The sequence below is a fragment of the Primulina eburnea genome, chromosome 11 (genome assembly GCF_022965805.1).
Source record: "Primulina eburnea isolate SZY01 chromosome 11, ASM2296580v1, whole genome shotgun sequence".
Lineage (NCBI taxonomy): Eukaryota > Viridiplantae > Streptophyta > Magnoliopsida > Lamiales > Gesneriaceae > Primulina > Primulina eburnea.
In genome coordinates this window covers 22,691,016-22,707,054 of record NC_133111.1, presented here as the reverse complement: position 1 = coordinate 22,707,054, position 16,039 = coordinate 22,691,016, and the positions used below count along the sequence as shown (strand labels likewise).

The 16,039-nt window shown below is 37.6% G+C and overlaps 1 long non-coding RNA gene across 1 annotated transcript; it reads right to left on the bottom strand.

Moving 5' to 3' along the window:
* Positions 1 to 6,971: 6,971 nt before the first annotated feature.
* Positions 6,972 to 15,747, bottom strand: LOC140805044 (uncharacterized). Its single transcript, XR_012112256.1, has 8 exons — positions 15,666 to 15,747; positions 15,049 to 15,181; positions 14,881 to 14,952; positions 14,140 to 14,281; positions 13,150 to 13,220; positions 12,998 to 13,069; positions 12,838 to 12,917; positions 6,972 to 7,071 (listed from the first exon to the last, which is right to left on the bottom strand). It is a non-coding gene; the product is annotated as an uncharacterized lncRNA (long non-coding RNA).
* Positions 15,748 to 16,039: the final 292 nt, after the last annotated feature.

The following is a 16,039-nucleotide window of genomic DNA, read 5'->3' as shown; positions in this document are numbered from 1 at the left end:
GTTTTGTGTCAAGACTTTAATTATGCAGTACTTACTTAAATTTAAACAAATAATGGATTGTTTATATTGATTTTTTGGCTAGCAGTACTGATGTTCTACGTTTTGAATCATAAGTTAATCTTGAAGATTATAAATGCTCTTGGGACTTGTAGATTTTCTAAGAAACTATTGATTGTTCGCGGTTGCTAGTTTAGTTAGTTTTTTTGAGAATTTCATGTAAGGATTAATAATTCGGGACTACGACTATATTTGGAAGTATAAAAACGTATAATTTATTTCGGATGCATGCTCTACCCAGTTGGATTTAAGGATTGAATTGCATGAATTGAGAATTTTAAGGACCTAATTGTAATAACTAATAATTGAGGACCTAAGTGCAAAAAATGAAATTCTAAGAGACTATTTTCGAGTTTAACGAATTTTGGAATCAAATTCTGAGTTTTGAAAATTTTAAGTTTTAATGAGGCTAAAATTGAAAATTTTATGGGGACCAGAAATGCAAATTTCGTAGGGTTAGGGCCAAATAATAATTTTCGAGAACTTTAAGGGCCAAATTGCAAATTCTGAAATTTTGAGGATTAAATTCGAACTTTGGAGGAACAATTGGGTTAAATCAATAATTTTCAAAGTTATGAGAATTGATTTTTGGTTTAATAAGCTTAAGATCATTGAACTTTATGTTACAGGAAACCTATAGAATGGAATTAGGAAAGTAACGTCCTTGACCGTTTTAAAAAAATAACACAGCGGAAATAAAAATTTACTTGAAAGAAAAAAGGATTTAAAATGCATTTCAACATATAATCAAAAGTATATACATGATCAATCAAATGATACAACAAAATACAAATATCATTTTTGTGATCATGTCAAAATGCTAGCAAAATAGTCTTCCTTCTTCCATCTTTGTATGCATATGACCCCGACTCCAATCAACGTCCCGGCGCGTCACTCTGATCTGCATCACATGAAATAACTTAAATGAGTATAAAACAAAGCAAGTGGAACTCTTATATAGCAATGAATACATAACATACTCTGTAAAACATGGCTTTGAAAACATTAAATACCATCAACTCTGAAACATGAATATCATAGTATGAATAACAATAACGATGGTATTTCCCTTTCTGTTGGATTGATATCTAAGTATTATCTCATCGATATAAATCGAAACTCTGTCTGGATATGAGCTTATGATCGTTGATCAACTAATTGCATGCAATCTCTGACTATGTATCTATCAATCGAATAAATCATTTGAACTCTCTTTTAGGCATTAAACCAAACACTTTGCATACTCTTTTCTTTTGTATTCCCTTTGACATAATTGAGACATAAAAATGCCTCTAATATACAAAAAGTGTATTAATACATAGCATGAATCAAATGGAAGGGAATAACATGTTAAAACCATTGAAATACAATACATATATTATCAAGTGAGCACAAGGAAATGAATTCCCTTATAACACTTGATTCTATTCTCTTTGGTACAAAACCTACAACAATAAACCATGTATTGCACCATCAATAACCCAATAATCAAACAACCATATCATTAAATCCATAAAACCCACACAATCAACAAACCCACTATTTCTCCCCAACACCAAAATCCAAAGAATAACCAAACCAAAAGCTTATCTTAGCTCCTTTAACCCAAAGAACCTTGTTCTAACTTCAATAATCCAACTAGGAGCTTGAATCAAAGGCACCAAAAGTAAGAAAACGAGAACCCTAGGTCTCCTTGAGCTGAAATTTCGAGAAGTAGGAGAAGAATGAGAGAAAAGTGAACCAACTCATGTATTATATCACTTAAATCTCGAAAACACGCTTATAATGTTCACGCACCGCAGGTGCGCTCCAAAATACACCGCGGGTGTGCTAGGAATTCTGTAACACTTCCGAAAATCCAAAGTGACGACCGAGGGTGCGCTGCGTTATGGTCCGCGGGTGCGCTCTGGTCTTTGCCCAAAACACCGCAGGTGCGCGGACTTTCCTACCGCGGGTGCGGTGCCGCCTCTGCCCAACCACCGCGGGTGTGGTGCCTGTCTGACCGCAGGTAGCGGTCACCCCTGAAGCCAACAAAAAACTTTGCAACTAAGAATCGAACCGCAACGCTGCTTCTCCTCATAATTTGGCAACACACTCAACAAGAAAGTTGCACCTCTATAACTTATCTAACCACCCCCCAATTGGCCTCATACCAATTGGCTCAACACACGAATTACCATGAATTAAATCTCAACGATGCTACAACAAAACCACATAACAAGTATAACCAACAATACTATAACCCATAAATCACAATTCTTAACATCAAAATTGTACTTAAACTTAACCAAATAGTCGTAAACACAAGAAATCTTAGACCGTACCGCTCACCAGGCTTGGCTATTACAATCTCCCCTCCTTAAAGGAATTTCGTTCTCGGAATTGACGTCATTGCGCAAACAACTCGGGATACTTCTCTTTCATTTCGTCCTCTGGTTCCCACGTGGCTTCTTCAATCAAATGATTCCTCTAAAGGATTTTAACAATGTGATCTCTTTGTTTCTCAACACCTTAACTTTGCGATCCAGAATCTGAACTGGAATCTCTTGGTACGTCAAATTCGGCGTCAAATCCAATGGCTCGTGACGAAGAACAGGAGAAGGATTCGCAATATACTTCCTGAGCATGGAGACATGAAAAACATTATGAACTCTATCAAGATCTGGTGGTAGGGCTAACCTGTAAGCTCGATCACCGACTTTATCCAAGATCTCAAATGGACCAATAAATCTCGGACTCGACTTTCCTTTATTGCCAAATCGCATCACACCCTTAAGAGGTGCTATCTTCAAAACACATGGTCGCCAACCTCAAACTGCAACGGTCTTCGTCTCACATCAGCATAACTCTTCTGTCTCGACTGCGCTGTCTTCATTCTTTCTTGGATAACAGCAACAACATCAGCTGTCTGTTGGACCAACTTTGGACCCAACATCTTCCTCTCACCAATCTCGTCCCAATATAAAGGAGATCTACATTTTCTGCCATAGAGTGCTTCATACGGTGCCATGCCAATCGTCGCTTGGTAGCTATTATTGTACGTGAACTCAACAAGAGGCAATTTGGAATCCCAACTACTAGGATAATCGATAGTACAAGCTCTGAGCATATCCTCTAAAATCTGAATAACTCTCTCTGATTGACCGTTGCTCTGGGGGTGATATGCTGTAATAAATGCTAACCGTGTACCCATATCTCTGTGCAAACTCTTCCAAAATGCTGAAGTAAATCTAGGGTCACGATCAGACACAATCGACACAGGAACACCATGAAGTCTAACAATCTCTGTTATGTACTCTTCGGCATACTGGTTCATGGAATACGTCGTCTTGACTGGAATAAAATACGCTGACTTGGTCAACCGATCAACAATAACCCAAATAGAGTTAAAACCTTTCTGCGTTCTGGGAAGACCAGTCACGAAGTCCATCGTAATACGCTCTCATTTCCATTGAGGACTCGGCAATGACTGCAATGTCCCAGCAGGTCTCTGATGTTCGATTTTCACCTGCTGACAGGTTAGACACTGAGAAATAAACATGGCAATATCCTTCTTCATACCTGGCCACCAATAGAATCTACGAAGATCCTGATACATCTTGGTGCTACCTGGTGGTATCGAGTATGGCGCGGTATGTGCCTCTGTCAAGACGTCTCGTCGAATATCATCACCAGCAGGAATACAAATACGGCCTCTGAATGTCACTAAACCATCTCTATTCATCTCAAACTCTGAATTACCTCTCTCCTCTGCTCTAGCTCTCATCTCTATCAACTGTACATCATTAGCATGCTCTCTACGGATCATGTCTGTCAAAGTAGCTTGAATGATCAACGCTGAAAAACGAGCAATGGTTTCAGGAACCACCAAAGCTATCTCCTCTCGCTGCAAGTCTAACAACAACGGCTTCTGAATCATAGAACTCAAAGAAGAACTCGACTTACGGCTCAAAGCATCCGCTACAACATTCGCTTTCCAGGGTGATAACTAATCGTCACATCATAATCTTTGACAAGCTCTAACCACCGTCTCTGACGCATATCAAGTCTCTCTGGGAAAACAAATACTTTAAACTCTCGTGGTCAGTGAAAATTTCATATTTTTCGCTATATAAACAATGTCTCCAGATTTTCAGGGCGAAAACCACAGCTGCCAGTTCCAGCTCATGCGTAGGATAATTTTTCTCGTAGTCTTTCAACTGGCGAGAAGCATAGGCTATGACCCTTTCCACGTTGCATCAGCACTGCACCAAGGACCTTTCTTCGACGCATCGGTATAAACAACAAAGTCCTCTGAACCAATGGGCAATGCAAGTACCAGAGTTGTCGTCAACCTATCTTTCAACTCTTGAAATCCACTTTGGCATTCATTGGACCACTCAAACTTCACAGTCTTCCTCGTCAGATTGGTTAACAGCAGGGCAATCTTGGAAAAGTCTGAAATAAAACGACGATAATAACCCGCCAAACCAAGAAAACTGCGTATCTCTGATACAGTGGTAGGGATAGGCCACTTCTGAATCGCCTCAATCTTCGTTGGATCAACAGCTAGACCATCTTTCGAGATGACATGGCCTAAGAAAGAAATCTGCTCCAACCAGAACTCACTTTTCTTCAACTTATCATACAACCTCTTCTCTCTCAACAATTGAAGAACAACTCTGAGGTGCTCTGCATGAAGCTCTCTGGTCTTGGAATAAATCAAAATGTCGTTGATGAAATCAATGACAAAGCTATCCAAATACGGCTTGAACACCCGGTTCATAAGATCCATGAAGACTGAAAGAGCATTAGTCAAACCAAACGACATCACAAGAAATTCATAATGGCCATACCTGATCCGAAACGCCGTCAGAATATCAGACTCCCTTACTTTCAACTGATAATAGCCAGATCGCAAATCGATCTTCGAGAACACTGTACCCCCTTGCAGTTGGTCAAAAGATCGTCTATCCGTGGCAACAGATATTTATTCTTGATAGTCACTTTGTTGATCTCTCTGTAATCAATGCAAAGTCGCAAAGACCCATCTTTCTTCTGGACAAAAAGAACCGGAGCTCCCCAAGGCGAAAAACTCGGCCGAATAAAACCTTTATCCAAAAGATCCTGCAACTGCATCTTCAACTCTTTCATCTATGTAGGGGCCATTCTATACGGAGCCTTAGAAATAGGAACCGTACCCGGAACTACATCAATCACAAACTCTACATCTCTGTCCGGCGGTAAACCCGGCACATCATCCTCAAATACATCAGGAAACTCTCTCACAAACATCAATATCATCAATATCAACTTCACAATTCTATCCGTATCCACAATCGAAGCCAAAAACCCTTCACAACCTCTAAACAACAACTTCTTAGCCTCAAGACATGAAATAAAGGAAGACCAGCGAAGTACCTGCACTAGCGAGCATACCTTCCATATTACCATCATTTGCAAATTTCATCGTCTTAACAACGCAATCAATCACTGTACGATAGGTTGATAGCCAATCCATGCCAAGTATAATATCAAACGCAACCATCGGAATAACAATCAAATCAGCATAAACCACTCGCTCATCAATTTGAACATAGCACGCATACACAATAGACGTCGGGCACAACACATCCCTGAAGGCAAAACAACATTAAACTGGAGGAGAAGAACATAGGAACTATACCCAAAGATCTCAAAAGTAGTTCAGACATAAAAGAATGAGTAGCACCTGTATCAATCAATGTCGTAGCTACTCTGCCTGAAATTAAATAGTGCTAGAGATCACAGAAGAATCATGGTTTATACCTTCCTTCGTCATGGTGAAGATGCGACCCTGCACCTTCTCTTTACTCGATCCTCGCGGACAGTCCTTGGCAATATGTCCTGCAGTGCCACATCGGTAACAAGTATGAGCACCAAATCTACACTCTTCCCTATGATGCCTACTGCACTTGGTACACAACGGCTTCTCTGGATCAGATGGAACTGTCGGTGCTTTAGAACTCGCCTCCAACTTGCCTTTCCTTTTGAAACTGCCCTTGCCTCTTCGGCTCGAACCTTGGCCTCTTTGAGCAATAGCTTGTTGCCTCGCATGTCTCTCTCTGGCAATATCTTTCTCGTCTTGCTCGGCTAACAAAGCTTTAGCCACAATCTCTTTGAATGTCACCACTCTTTTTGTCGTTTTTTTCTTAGTGATTTAGAATTTGATGTCCCTCCTGATTTTTGCTCGAAGGCCTCTAATAAAATGAGCACCTTTGTCTTTTTCATTGGAAGCAATATATGGGTAAAACAGCTTTGACTAACATGAATACTGCACAACCAACTCTGTCTTTGTTTTCATAATTGAGATGATCAAAAATCGCCTCAAGTGCTTTGATCCACTCTACAACACCAATGGATCAGTGCTCCCTGCAAACTCCGGCGGATCCATCCTCTTGAAAGCAGTAAAGATCCCATCGGTTCCAACTGCTTGAACCACTTGGCCTCTCCCTTGGCCTCTATCTTGGCCTGAACCTTGCAAACGGAGCAACTGTTGGATCTGCTCACTGTGAACCTTGGCTTGCTCTTTCAGTAACTTGTCGAACTCGCCGACAACTCTCAATGAAGAACTATCCTCACCCTCTGAAGATTTTCTCTTAAGAGGCATTACTCCTACAATGTGATCACATAACACATATCAACCAATAACAATAATAGATGTAGAAGAAGACATACCTGGACCGTTGAAAGTAGACAAAGTCATATGCATTGGTCCGAAGAACGTTGCTCTGATACCACTAAATGTAACGCCCTTGACCGGTTTTAATAAAAATAACACAGCGGAAATAAAAATGTACTTGAAAGAAAGAAGGATTTAAAATACATTTCAACATATAATAAAAAGTATATACATGATCAATCAAATGATACAACAAAATACAAAATATCATTTTTTGTGATCATGTCAAAATGCTAGCAAAATAGTCTTCCTTCTTCCATCTTTGTATGCATATGACCCCGGCTCCAATCAACGTCCCGGCGCGTTACTCTGATCTGCATCACATGAAATAACTGAAATGAGTATAAAACTCAGCAAGTGGAACTCTTACATAGCAATGAATACATAACATACTCTGTAACACATGGCTTTGAAAACATTAAATATCATCAACTCTGAAACATGAATATCATAATATGAATAACAATAACGATGGTATTTCTCTCTCTGTTGGATTGATATCTAAGTAGTATATTTGTCTCTGTACTTATATCCCATCGATATAAATCGAAACTCTGTCGGGATATAAGCTTATGGTCGCTGATCAACTAATTGCATGCAATCTCTGACTATGTATCTATCAATCCAATAAATAATTTGAACTCTCTTTTAGGCATTAAACCAAACACTTTGCATACTCTTTTCTTTTGTATTCCCTTTGACATAATTGAGACATAAAAATGCTCTAATATACAACAAAGTGTATTAATACATAGCATGAATCAAATGGAAGGGAATAACATGTTAAAACAATTGAAATACAATACATATATTATCATGTGAGCACAAAGAAATGAATTTCCACTTACAACACTTGCAACACTTGATTCTATTCTCTTGGTACAAAACCTAAAACAATAAACCAGTGTATTGCACAATCAATAACCCAATAATCAAACAACCATACCATTAATCCATAAAACCCACACAATCAACAAACCCACTATTTCCCCCAACACCAAAATCCAAAGAATAACCAAACCAAAAGCTTATCTTAGCTCCTGGAACCCAAAAGAACCTTGTTCTAACTTCAATAATCCAACTAGGAGCTTGAATCAAAGGCACCAAAAGTAAGAAAACGAGAACCCTAGGTCTCCTTGAGCTGAAATTTCGAGAAGTAGGAGAAGAATGAGAGAAAAGTGAACCAACTCATGTATTATATCACTTAAATCTCGAAAACACGCTTATAATGTTCACGCACCGCAGGTGCGCTCCAAAATACACCGCGGGTGCGCTAGGCATTCTGTAACACTTCCGAAAATCCAAAGTGACGACCGCGGTGCGCTGCGTTATGGTCCGCGGGTGCGCTCTGGTCTCTGCCCAAACACCGCAGGTGCGCGGACTTTCCTACCGCGGGTGCGGTGCCGCCTCTGCCCAACCACCGTGGGTGCAGTGCCTGTCTGAGCGCATGTGCGGTCACCCCTGAAGCAACAACAAACTTTGCAACTAAGAATCGAACCGCAACGCTGCTTCTCCTCATAATTTGGCAACACACTCAAAAAGAAAGTTGCACCTCTATAACTATCTAACCACCCCAATTGGCCTCATATCAATTGGCTCAACACACGAATTACCATGAATTAAATCGCAACGATGCTACAACAAACCACATAACAAGTATAACCAACAATACTATAACCATAAATCACAATTCTTGACATCAAATTGTACTTAAACTTAACCAATAGTCCGTAAACACAAGAAATCTTAGACCGTACAATTCACCAGGCTTGGCTATTACAAGGAACGCCAACAACTGATGGGTAATTGTTGGATTCTCGAGATTAAGGACAAATCGGATAATATTCGAGGAAAGTAAGAACTAATTTTGCAATTTTTACGAAATTTGGGGACTTGGTTAGCAGTAAGTGAGAAGCGAATGGTTTAAAGGATATGAAATTTGAAGATTTAGGTTTGAAGGGATATCTAGAACCTTGAAACAATTGGGTTATAAGGTTATAGGGAATAGTAACAAAAGGGCATTGTAGGATGAATCAACATTTGGCTTGAAAGTTTAAGCTCTAGTGAATTAATACTGTGACAAATTAAGAATTTAGAGTGATAACAATTTAAGATAAAGTTGATCAGTTAGTTAAGTTATAAGAATATATATGGAGCTAACAAAAAAAATTGGGAATTTAAGTTTGATGAATCATAATTTTTAATCATGATCTTAAGAGTTAAAATTATACCTTTGTTGGAATTTAATTTTTTCAAAAAAAAAAAATTGGGTACGATTGATGGTTAGATTACTTGATAGACGCATATAAGATTCGAGGTAGACACCTGGTCTTAAGAAATTTTTGAAAGTCATTGAGAAACTGAGAATAAATGAATATGTGTGTTGTGATTATGTTATCTAATACTATATGGGTCGTGTAAGTTTGAATTTTGAAATAGGTGTTCGTACGAAAATTTTGGGTGAAATAAAACCAAAAGAAACGAGTTGTGTTCATCATAGGTTATCAATAAACGAATATTAAGATTTTTATCGAGTAATAAATCTGAAATCTTGATATGGGGATTCTAGAATTTATGGGTTATAACTGAAATTGATTTATTAGAGTTAGTCCATCATTATCATAGGAGAACTTATTAAGTTTTATACGCTAGTATTAATTAAGCATTAAGTATACGTAAGAATGCGACATTCGCTTCAATAAGGAAAGTCCAAGGGTCTTAGGTCTCAACTTTATTCTAATTGAAAAGGAAATAGTTTAAGCATGTAATTGGTGCTAGAATAATTTTATTATTTAGGTGGAAGATCGGTATCGTATATTTTGGGTTTTATAGATTAAGACTACTCGAACTTAAGATTTTCAACAACGTTATATTGGGATGTAATTCTAAATAGTTAGGTTATGTAAGTTTGGTGCGGTAAGATAAAGATTTGATTCAAGGATCTTAGTCTAATATTATTATGGGGTTGAGATAAAGTTTAACTTTTAAGTGATTTACTAAGATCTCCTAAGTCGAACTGCATGAATGCCAATACTTGGACTTGAAGCTTAACATATCTTGAGTTCAATAAAGTTAAGAAGGGATGCTGTTAAGATTTCAATATTGGAATATAATAGGTCAATGAACAACTTTGGTATATTATAAAGAAAGTAAGGTGCGTTAAATTTGGACATCCATCCCCAGTATGAGGAATTGCGGGATAAGTCAAAATTCGGGGCTATAGTTGAATAGAACTAAGTCAGCATAAGTTGTTTAAGTTGCGATTCACAAACGAGGATTTTGGTAGACAAATTTATTTAGGATTGAGGAGACGTAAGGACAGCTTAATATTTATCTTATCAAAGTAGCGCATCGTAAGCGTAGATTATTAGGATTCTAGAATTAAGAGTCTAAACTTTTGTTTATCAAAGATAAGCGAATTTCGGGGACGAAATTTCTTTAAGGGGGGAGAGTTTTAGAACCCGTTAACCAGACTACGTATAAGCCATGCATAATTTCTAGTATTTAAATTAAAAATGATTTCTTTATTTTTTTAAAGGAATTTCAAATTTATTTAGTCTTGATTATTGAGTTCAAATCGCATGAGTATATTTTTATCTTTTCAGTTAAATAAGTAAGACCGGACTGGAGTTGGAGTATTGAGATAAAATTTAATAATAAGAAAACATTCCTAGAATTTATTTAAGATAAATACTAAGTTATTTTAATGTAAAAGAAATTCTAAAGAATTATTTAAGTAAGTTGAGATAAGTTAAATAAGTTCTTTTATGTCCAATAATTTAATTAAGAGCCTAAATTAAAAGATGTGACCAATTGAGATAAGTTAATCTAGGCTTATTTTATTTAATAAACTATAACTTAACATGTTAGTAATTTACTTTAAGGAATTTGTCATGTATGCAAGATAATTACTAAACTAATTAATTACTTAATTCACAAAATTACTTAATGGGTAGATAAAACTCTAAAGATTTAAAATACAATATTTAAGCAATATTTTTCCTCCCATTATCATAGAAAAAATCGGCCACCTCCTCTAAAGGATTTAAATTTTTGGCAACTCTCCATTTTGATATCTTCCTTAATTCTTTCATGGCATAGTTATTCCCTCATTTTAAATCCCCACTAATTAATAATTAAGCAATATTCTCTACCCTCATTTTATAAGAAAATCGGCCACTTCATTTTAAAAGATTTGATATTTGTTTAACTAACTCATCATTTTATTTCTTTCCCTATTCTTTTCTTGGAAGATAATTCCCCCACCTTTTAATCACCAATAATTAAACAATTAAGAAATTTTCTCCCTTTGTATTTTGAAAGATAGAAATCGGCCATCCCTCCATTAAATCAAATCAAATCACATCTCATTTCCTATCTAACAAACTCTAGGATAGAAAAATTCATTTGCCATTCAACTTTTCCTTTTATCTTGCAACCTTCCCATTTATTTCCTAGACTTCTCTCCCTCTCCATTTCCGAAAATTTCAGAGCATTTTCAGTAGAGAAAATAGTGTGAGGCTTGAGAGAAAAGTAGAGAGAAAACAAACTAGTAAGAAAAGTAACTCCGTCCCCGCCGCGCCGTGTCGACATATCATTTTTGTTTTCTTCAAAACAAAATCCAAAGCATGTATATGTTATTCATTTCTCTTCAATCAAGCCATATAAGTAATTTAAAACATAATATGATCATGTTTCATGGAGCAAAAACCGAAAATGTACAGCAAGTGCATAGTTGTCAAAGGCGCGCCTGAGGCGCGAAGCTTCAGCGCCTTATGGGCAACCAGGCGACGGTGCATGGGTGGGCAAGCGCCTTTAGCGCCTTGAAGCCGCCTTTCTCCGGGCGATAGGCGTTCCAGGCGTTGCGTCTTTTTTTCAGAACCATGATCGCATCGCATAAGCAGGTTTCTCCTTTTTTTTAATGACCCAAAGCCCAACTAAATAAGTCCATAACTAATTTCAGCCCACAAGTAATTTATTTTAAAAAAAGCCTAGTTTTGCTTTGCATGTCGATACGTATTCTCATTTCTCCCTGCCGATTGAAGCTTCTGCCGCACACCATTCTCCCCTACCTATTGAATATTGAAGCTCCTGGACCTGTTCTTCTCTGCCACAGCCGCAGGCTTCTGTTTTCAGGGCAGATTCTTCATTCTTCTCTTTCAGGCTTTGTTTTGCATTTATTTTAAAAAAATAGCCTAGTATGGCTTCTCATCCTCTCTATATTATCGCCTCGTGGCTAGGCGATCGCCTTTTGTCGCCTAGGCGTTCGGGCGCTAGGCAGTGGCTCGTCGCCTTTCCGTCGCCTAGCGCCTTGACAACTATGAGCAAGTGTTATAAAAATTCTGCACAGATTTTTGGTCCTTCCTTGCACTTCACGTTGGGTATTGTTTTTGTGGTTTCAGGGTTTGGCTCGGTTCCAGGCGTTCAAGGCTGTTTATGGTCATGTTATAGGGTATGTTAGGAAGGGATTAGTCATTGGTTAAAGCCCTTTCGCCCCAGCAAAACCATTTTTGACAGCAACTCCCCATGCTGCGATTATGAGTCTCGATTTGCATGGTTTCTTGCCTAAGGTGTGGGTTCTGATTTTGGGCTGCCCTAGGGGATGTAGCCATGGTTAGAATCCCTCCTTAGCATGTCTAGGACGTGACTAAGATGCCCTTTCATGGCTTGGTTCATGGTCCCATCGGTTTTTCAAACTAACAAGAACAGCGCCCCTTCGGTTTTAAAATTCTGGTTGTGTTGAGTGTGTTGAGTTTCGGTTTTGTGGTGGTAAGTGGGTTGAGGTTGGCTTCTAGCCCTTAGCCATAACTCATACAACACCTTAGCATGTCTAGCATGGACCATGGTTAACCTCATAACCATTGGATCCTTCATTTGACAGCAAAACAAGGTTCTGGTGACTACATCAAATGAAACGGTGCCCTTAATACAAAAGTGTTCTGGTGACTACATCAAATGAAACGGTGCCCTTAATACAGATCTGCTCATTGCGCATTCATCGAATCAAATGACCGAGCTCATTTTTTTCATTATGGACAAAGTAAAGGCCATGAATAATGAGGCACAAAGGATAGGCAAACCTCGAGAGGAAGATGCAGATGATGGCGGAAGTGGAGGAGGTGGAGATACAGGAAGAGGATCCAATCGATTATGGTCAAAACTGAGGTAGAAAACCCAGTGTCAGAATGATGCATTGATGGATCTCTAACATAAGAAAAAGCAGATAGAACAGTAGTAAACCTGATAGGAGTAAAACGCTGAAAGGATCCATTTATTGGAATTTGGCCTGTCAGCTGGTTATTTGAAAGATCGCTGCATTTGTTGGAGGAAATGATTATTAGTCCCCGACAGACCAAAAATAAAAGGAAAAAAAATCATCAACTGCCACATACAGGACTTGAAGCGTCTCGATAGTAGTAAGTGACATGGGGATTCTCCAGTCAAACTGTTATTGTTGAGCCTCCTGTGCAGTTTAAAGATGAAGAATGAAGAATGAAGAAATCACTGACTGAAAGAATCAAAGCAAATAATGTGTTTGCTACATGTAGCACAATAATTCATGTCCACGTGACAGAAACATGGAAGAACACGGCGGCTTATGATTTTGGCGTGACAACCATCTCTTTCTCAGGTTAAACATGTCCAAAATCCAATTTTCCCATGATTTTCTAGTCGAGCACTAATAGAGTTGCTGAACGTGCTCGTTTAAAAGTTTATGTGCATGTTTCTTTATCAGTTAATTTCTCTACATAAATCACAATTCACTATGATAAAAGATAACCTTTTTCTCTAAAGCCTATGGTAGCATCGATTCTATGATAGTTGGAAAATAAAAATAATTACTGTTGGAACACTTCCAGCAATTTAATAAAAGAAATAAAATCCTCTATTCGCTTTTAAGGTTACTGATTTCTGCTTTGAATCAATTAGTATTTACTGCAAAACATCTATCTATTACACGATTGCAACACAGCAATCACATATGGCTCTGTCACTTAATAGCAGTATAGACCATAAATTTATGACTCAAACAAAACCAAGAAATTTAAACTTAGAGCCTAGGCTTAATGATTTGGAACAACAGGCAACAATGTCAACCATACTTTCCATCATTTAACATCATTTGTTGTAAAGATGTGCTGATTTGGGTGACTTTTCTGAAGAATTGAAGGAAATCAATTGAATCATTGAAAAAAGAATAGGAGAATAAACTTCAGTGATTCCGCATGACACGTCTGAATGCTGCACAAGCCAATCATTCACTTCTGAATTGCAACTTTCTTATAAAAGGTGCAATGAAGCGGAAAAGAAATTCTCAAGAACTAAATAAAAGACCCAGCCACAGAGAAAAAAAAAGAGTTCAAAAACGAGGAGAACCATACAAGAATCTAAGCCTTTTTAGTTTGCCCATGTGTCAGGGATTGGACCAGTCAGGCTATTCAAATAAGATCCAAGCTCACCAAACTTGTCAAATTTCCTAGTTCGTTTGGAATTCTTCCAGTAATATCGTTACTGTAAAGCTCCCTGCCAAAAAAGAGAAAACGAGAGATTGTTTTATGTGAACCGGAGAAGTCAAAACAATGATCCGTGATAAAGATAATTCAATGAGACAAGATAGGGAAAAAAGCAGGGCCCTCACACACACATAATTGGAACATATCCCGGGAAAAGAAAAAGGAAAGACAAGAAAATACTACATGAGTTGTGACAAGAGATGCAGACAGGGGGGGGGGGGGGGGGGGGGGGGGGGCATCTCTAAGTATGCTACATGATAGGTGAGGGATCTGAAAATAGCAGCAAAAGTTAAATGGATTTGAGTTGCAGATGCATAGAGATCAATTTATACAAAACCAAGGAATTCATGCAAAAAGTTGAAGTCATTCCAAAACCAGTCTGTCTACTCAGAATTATTGCCCAAGAATAAACATGGTGAGTATGCTAACTAAGACCAAACCGGTAAACAAGAGTTACAATGATACGAAGAACCATCATCCGTACATTATGGCAAAAAGGTAATAAATAATACTTAAAGAGAGGTGGTATAATGAAGTCTCTGGTAAACTATAGAACATTTGAAAACGAATACGCATATAACTGATAATGACCCAAAAATAATGACTTACAGATACTGTAAATTTGGAAGAAAACCAAGCTGAGGGGAAAGTTGACCAGACAAATTTGCATTGCCAAGATCGCTGAGCATAACCAGAACCAAAATCCTTTTATACTCCCAAAATTACAAAAGAAGAAAATTAAGCACCTTAAGACAATGAGGATACAAGCAGTCTTACACTCGAGTAACACTATTTTTGTTATTGCATGTGACATGAAACCAAGTGCACGGATTAACGAGGGTCGGGTCCCAACTCTGTAGAACGCCATTTGGATCAGCCAAATTGTTCTTCAATGCACTCAATGCATCACCTGCCATGGTACAATGTCATTCTAAACACCATCAAATTTTCATTAATTAGTTTGGCCACAACTAACAGCACATGGTATCAAACTACCCCCGAACCGATCAACAGCAGCAAGTGAAAAACTTCCAATGTAATTAAAATATTATAAGATAACCAATTAACCATCCAATGTTACTAAATAAGAACTTAGAACTTTGAGACAAAATAAAAGCAATTGATTTGTCTCTCAACTGACATCTCTGTTATTCTCAAAGTAAGAGATTTTCTACACAATATCCATCCAAGAACAAAGCTTTTTAATGGCATCCCGTAAATTTTTGACTTGTCAATCCACAAATTCCTGGGTGAACAGATAACTATATTGCAATTCAGTTCCACTGAATCCCACGAAAAACAACAGTCAGCACATCCAGTTAAATCAATCAGAGGCAAAAAAAAAAAAAAAAAAAACTCCGAAAGTAACGGAATCAGGGAGCAGAACAGCAGACCTTCGGCGTTGGCAGACACCCGCGAGACTTGAGCAAGCACCAGAATTGAGGACAAGAAAAAAGAGCAAAAGATCCAAGTAGTGACAGATCCATTCAACTCTGATCCAAAAATCAACCCGTACAAACCTAGATTTATCATCAAGATATACAACAATATTTTTGAACAATATTTTATTATTTTTTAATAATATATTTATTTGTATGAATCATAAATTCAAAAATCGATTATAAAATTCAAAATTTCTTATAATATTAATGTAAAAAATTGTTAAATGAGCAGCAACAGCCAAAAAAAATGAAAAATTAAAAAAAAAAATATGCCAATATATATTTTGTAAGTTTGAGAGAGGACATAGTGTACTGCCCTATATTTT